The sequence below is a fragment of the Pagrus pagrus genome (assembly GCF_965226575.1).
Source record: "Pagrus pagrus genome assembly, chromosome: 5".
NCBI lineage: Eukaryota > Metazoa > Chordata > Actinopteri > Spariformes > Sparidae > Pagrus > Pagrus pagrus.
Window position 1 is genome coordinate 12,653,448 of NC_140189.1, and position 6,782 is coordinate 12,660,229.

A 6,782-nucleotide genomic window follows, 5' to 3' on the forward strand; every position below is an offset into this window, starting at 1 on the left:
AGCCTGTCGGCTCTGGGTGTATTTACTGGTGGCTAGCTTAGCATTAGCCACAGTGACTGAACACAGCTTGTGAGTCCTACTCACAGTGAAAGTGTTAATACCAAATATGAAAACCAAATAATTCCTGAAGGATTAGCAGTGTATGGGTGTATGGGCATTCTTAGTATGGGTGGAAATTTTGTAAGTTTGAAGTAAAAACAAGAGGGCTTAAAACAGCTAGTACATTCTTTCCTTTTCTTTCTTTCTTTCTTTCTTTCTTTCTTTCTTTCCTTCATACCATCTCCTCTCCTCTCTCTTTCTGTCCCCCTCAGAGAATCAGACACACAAAATCATTCATGCACAGTGTTATTCTGTCCCCCCGCTGGCTAGAGACCTCCCTCCTCACTATTAAAGAGACACAGAGGTACTGAGATGGGCGGGGGGTCTTAGGGGTAGGGCGAGTACCAGTATCTGTGTGTATGTGTGTGTGTTTGTGCATGTGTTTGTGTGTGTCAGCAGCCCATTATACTGAAAGGAAAATGATGTGTATGGGTAAGAAAAAGAGAGTGAGTGGGAGAGATGGAGGAATGTCAGCTCCCCTGGATGCACCGTTCCCCAGACCCGGCCCGTGCTCTAATCAGACGCCTGGAACTACAGGGGGCTCAGGATCCACTGGGGTTAATGAATCATGACTACGATCATGGAATCTGATTCACATAGAAAAGGCAATATAGTAGAAAAGTATTGTTTCTCCTCTTGTGATTGAAAAATGGATGAAAGCCTGTTGGCGCAGCTTTGAAATCCTCTTCCTGTCACCTAATCACTACTGCTCTATGACTAACATGTAGTCTCCTTCAGTGGGTGAAACAGAATGTTCCCGGTGGTTTAATTTCTCATCTCATGTGTGCTCCTCCTTAATGCCACAGCACAAATGCTATCAGGATGCAGTCCTCATGCTAAGCTTCAGACACATTAGTGTACATGATGGTTCATTGATTTCCAATTGTGACGTGGGGAAGCAGTTGCTTATCTGGTCTTTCTTTGATAAACTCTGGTCGACTCAGCTTGTACCTCCTGTGTGACCAGACAGATAAGTAATCAGTGTGTTAGCCAGGCATCGACAGTAAAGGCCCCACTCTTAAAGCCGGAGTTGGTAAGGTTGTAGAAACCAGCAAAAGTTTGACCCGTTCATAAAGCTGTCTTAGCTTTTTTAGTGTGCTCAATACATAAACAAAACAACTTTGTTTAATGTCACAATAATATTAGCACAAACAAAATCGTACTGAACACACCTTAGTCCCAAAAGGCTACCCAGCGTAACATTTACTCCTTAGCACTGTCGGTTAGCTTGGCTCAGGGGCTGTGTACTTTGTGCTAACATTTATCCTTGAAGGAGGCTGTTGCTGCCGGCTGTGTTTTTTTGGCTCAGGGGCTTAGTCATAATGAACGCAAACAATGAACATGGTTATTGTTAGTACTCACTGCTGTCGAGCTAGCATGTTAGTATTGGGAAACCTTGGCTGCACTTTCATTTCTTTCTCTTCCATTCTTGTGCTACTAGCTCACTTATAGCTTTGGCAATATATTTGATTATCAGCCACAATGCGTCCTCGATATCCATCCATCCATCCATCCATCCATCCATCCATTTTCTTCTGTTTATTCTGGGACAGGTCGCTGTGGTAACATGCTAGGCAAGGTAATCCAGTCATCCCTCTCCCCAGCAGTGTTTTCCAGCTCCTCTTGAGGAAACCTGAGGCCAAATAAAATATATAATCCCTCCAGTGTGTGTTGGGGTCTCCCACTAGTTGGATGTGCCCGGAAAACCTCCAAGGGGAAGCACCCAGAAGGCATCCTGATCAGATGCCCCAACTGATGTCAGTTGGGTCCTTTCCACTTGAAGGAGCAGTGGCTCTACTCTGGGCTCCCTACGCTGTGTCCCAGGGTGAGCCCAGTCACCATGGGGAGGAAACTCATTTCATCCACTTGCCACTCCATAGTGCCTGTTGAGCTGGACCTCAGCATTCCGCCTCTGCTTTCTGCAGATGGTTTTGTTCTGCTGGCTTCATCAGACTGTGACCTTCAGCACACACTGAGGCGGTTTGCAGCCGAGTGTGAAGAGGCTGAGATGAGAATCAGCACCTCCAAATCTGAGGCTGTGGTTCTTTGTCAGAAAATACTACTTCCTCAGTAGTTTAAATAACAATATCATATATTATGTAATTATCAGGCTCCTCAGCTGAACTTTGCTACACTTTGTTCACCAGCTAGTTGTATATCTGGCAGTAATCTTAAAAAGTAGCAGCTGTGCAGCCTTTTGGCTCATCACCGAAGGGCAATTTTCCTTCTTGTCCCTTTCACCCGCAATTCAAAAATAATGAGAATACTTTCACATTGTTAAGGCTGCCCTCTCTGCTCTGGCCATTTGCTAGCTGAGTCACGACTGCACACCTGACACAACACTACAACCGTACTCACATCAAAAAAGTAATCTGAATACGCTAACGTGTTGTTTTGTGACAACTTGTACAGTTTTAAAAGCTGTGATTGACTCAGCTATAAGACTGTTTTAGTGTTTGTAGTAATAATATGTTACCTTTTGTGTACTTAGTAGTAGGAGGAGGTTTTAATGAAGTCATCCTGAGATTTAATTCCTTAAGACATTTTTGTGTTGGAGGTTCATAACTCACTCACAGCTACTTTTGATTTATTTTTGTCTGTTTATTCTATGTCTGACTCTCCTTAGCTGTATCATGAGACATATATTGTGCACACCATCTCAAGGCAATGCAATTTTGATATACTCACTTTTATTAAATATTTCCCCAGTTCCTACATGGTATTTTTTTCTTCAAATGCTTAATATACTCACTACAAAACAACAAAAGACACTATAATCAAAACTACAAAATATACTGCAATCAAAACTACACACACTATAATCAAAACTACAAAATATACTGCAATTAAAACTACAAAATACACTTCAATCACAACTAGAAACTATGCTATGCTTAAAACAACGTTTGAATCCATTTCTCTCTGACAACTATCATCCTGCATCTCTGCTCCCCTCTGCCACTCACTGGCACCAGTGCACCACAATTTGCACCATACATCACCCAGTGCTTCCTTGTAAATGCCCGATGACAGATGCTGGCTGTTGGATTGACTAACAGTAAAAAAGCAACCACAAAAATAAAGTCCTTGGGCCGTATTCCAAGATAATCCTAAAAGCATACAATAGTACATTTTCATCTCAGTGTTTCACTTTGGAGCTGGTAAAATATCCAAAACTACTTAATCTTGAAGTTAGAGTTGCTCGTGATTCCCAGGCAGGCTAATTAAAGTGAATCAGTTAATTAAATCCCTGCAGCCATCTGAAGGCAGTTGGAGAGACGTGATAAATCTGCAGCCTCCAAGTTAAAGTGCTGCACAGCTCAGAGCCTTTACAAACAATGACCCACTGTGTTTAATGACATCAGGCCGCTGCAAAATAAGCACACAAACCTTTGGTCAGAAATAAATCTGCCAGTGTATGGTGACATAGAGAAACACTGGATATTACTATAATCACTTACTGTCCAATGAACCCCCTTCATGCTGCCAGCTTCCCATTCATCAGTAGGGGGAAGGTGATAGCTGGAAACCTGAGACAGATAACAATGTGCAGCACCGGTGTTCAACCCACGAGCGGGGCGTTTTACTGTTTGCCAGATATGTCACTCAGATGAGGTTAGGCAGCAATATCAATTAGCTAACATGCTATTAAAGCATTTGCCAGTGAATTCAGCTAATGAGCCAAATTAATCTCGCTTGGAAAGCCAAGCTGCTCAGTTTCTATAGCATTTGAGTAATTGAAAATTTGAGGTCTGGTGATTTTGTGATTGCTTGAAGTGAGTAAGGAAATGGCTGTTCATATTATAACCATGTTCACAAAGGACCCCTAACCTGAATGAGGCAGTCATTTTAATCCAAATAAAAACATGATGACTCACTAAACCTAGCCAAGGGTTTTTTGTGCCTAACCTGAACCAAACCTTATCCAAAGTGTAACAGAGTGCTTTTAATGGGCAGACAAACTTGTGCTGTGGATAAGGCATAAGCTCAAAAAATGCTTCTATGTCTTGAGCTAGAGAGCATGGACTAACTCTGTATTTTGAAGCTGTATTGCTTCAGGTCCTTCATGTCACACAGACGCGTGTAGACTCGCTGCCCAAAAAGCTACTACAATCCGATTTTAAACAGGTTTTTATCCAAACTTGACGTCATTTGACGGCAGATTTCTACTCTGCAAAGTCTGTCTTTTAATTCAGCATAATCGACTGGACCATCGGATGTGCAGATTTTTAAAAATTTTTATCCTGTAAACCCGACCGGCACCACACCGCGTAACCACAGTTAGCACTGGGCTAACCTCCACGGAAGACCTCCAACACAGCTTACCGGAGGCCGATCCAACTCACCAGGCCCAGTTTATTGGGCCTGCGCCGGTAAGTCTCGCTGACCAACTCTGACCTGTGTGTATACTGAATCTACTCTCCGCCGTGGGCTCCCTCCGTGGAGCCCTCGCGTGTAAGTCTCCCCCTGTGCTACTGTCTCTGCTGACCTCCCCGGCCTACTACCACCACAACAACAACCACCACAACCCTTCACCTGTTCCGACTCCATTACTGGCCACAGTGTGTTTATTCCTCCCCAGAAAACCTCCACCGACCCCACCGTGACATGGCTCCACTTACTTCGCCTGGTTGTGACAGCTGCCACCGGCTTAGCCAGAGGATCGATGAGCTGGAAGGGAGGATGTCCACGCTGTACCAGCTGAGGGAAGAGGAACACATCATGGACTCGATGGTCGTCGCTCTGGGTCCCGCAGCCAACTCAACATCCACGGGAGAACTCGACTCAACTGTCCCACTCACGTCTCCAAACAATCCTGCCATCACGGTCGCAGCTCACTGGTCCCGGCTAGGAGCAAAGCCCAAGGCGCTGGTCAACTTCACTCCCGCTCCCGGATCCCGTCGGAAATCATGGAATACTCTCCAGAAAAGCACACCAGCACCTATGGCCCTCAAATTGTCCAATAGGTTTTCCATCCTGGACGAGGACACATTTCCCCCACTTCAAAATGACCATTCCCCTCCGCTATCAAAGCCGGCTTCCTCCACTCATTCGCCCCGTCAAAAGCTCCTGGAAGCGGCCGCGCCCAGCCGCCCTGGGATCCCCCTTCGCCCGAAGCCGGTGTCGGGAAATCCCTCTCATGTCCCGGCCGCCGTCCCCGCTGCCAACCCGGTCCGTCCTCATTCCACGTCCTCCTCTCACAGCGCTGACTCAGTCTCCACTCTCCCGGGAAATGGGAACCAGCAGTCGTCATCCCTTCGTCCACTTTTCTCCCCAACTACATTAATAGTTGGAGATTCAATAATCAGAAATGTCCGCTTTTTTAACGCTGCCACGCACTGTTTCCCTGGGTCCACAGTTCAAGACATTTTAAATAAACTCCCGGCGCTGCTGCGCTCTCTCCCGTCCTCCATAAAACGAGTGGTCGTTCATGTTGGGTCCAATGACACCTCTCTTAGACAGTCTGAACTGACAAAAAAACATTTTTTAGACCTTTTAAACTTCCTAAGCAGCTGTGGGAAGTCCGTTTTCATTTCCGGGCCGACTCCCACCGTGGCCCGCGGAGCGGAAGGTTTTAGCAGGATTCTCAGCCTCCACACCTGGTTACAGTCCACCTGCACCACTCGCAATATCAAGTTCATAGACAATTTTAATCTCTTCTGGAACCGCTCCACCCTCTTCAAAACTGATGGCCTCCACCCAAACAGGCACGGAAGCAACATGCTAGCAGCTAATCTCCAACACGCTGTCCACACTGGAACACGTGAACTCGCATGACTGTTTACCTGCCACACCCCCGCCACTCACTCTTCTTCTCCTCCCAAAGCCCCACTGGCTCCACTACACTCGGTCCCGCTCTCTAGCTCCCCTCCTCGGCCACATCAGTCATTACAACTACAACCTGTTATTCATATCCACACCATCATCAGTCACAGACGCCTCTGTCCACTCAGTACGAGACATGTTAATCCAGCCAATCTCCGTCCACTTCCCCGGTCCTCACACCCTCTCACAAACCAACATCACCTGAAACTGGCCATATTCAACACCCGCTCCCTCAACAACAAAAGCCTTATTCTCAGTGAATTTATAACGGACAATAACCTGGATTTTCTCTGTCTCACTGAAACCTGGCAAAAACCTCTGGATTATTTTTCATTAAATCAAGTCACTCCCACAGGATACACCTACATGGCCAAACCCCGCACAGAGGGCCGGGGAGGTGGCATTGCTGCCATCTACAGAAATAACATCAAGACAACCACCATCTCCATTCCTCCTGCCCCCTCATTTGAACACCTCACCTACAAACTCTCCGGTCCCTGTCCTCTGGTCACAGCAATCATTTATCGCCCTCCCAAACCACATCCCTCCTTCCTTTCTGATCTTGCCGACCTTCTAACTCAGTTGTCTGCCATCTCACCATCTGTTCTCCTCCTGGGTGATTTCAATCTCCATATCGACAGCACAGACAATAAACCAGCCACAGTATTTCTGGAACTGTTAAAATGTCTCAACTTCACCCAACATATCAACTTCCCAACACACAGCCGTGGTCACATTCTGGACTTGGTTTGCTCCACCAATCTCAACATCAAACAGTTAACTAGCCACAACCTGTATATCTCTGACCACCTGGCCATCACCATGAACATAGACATCCCTGTCCCCACCACAAAACA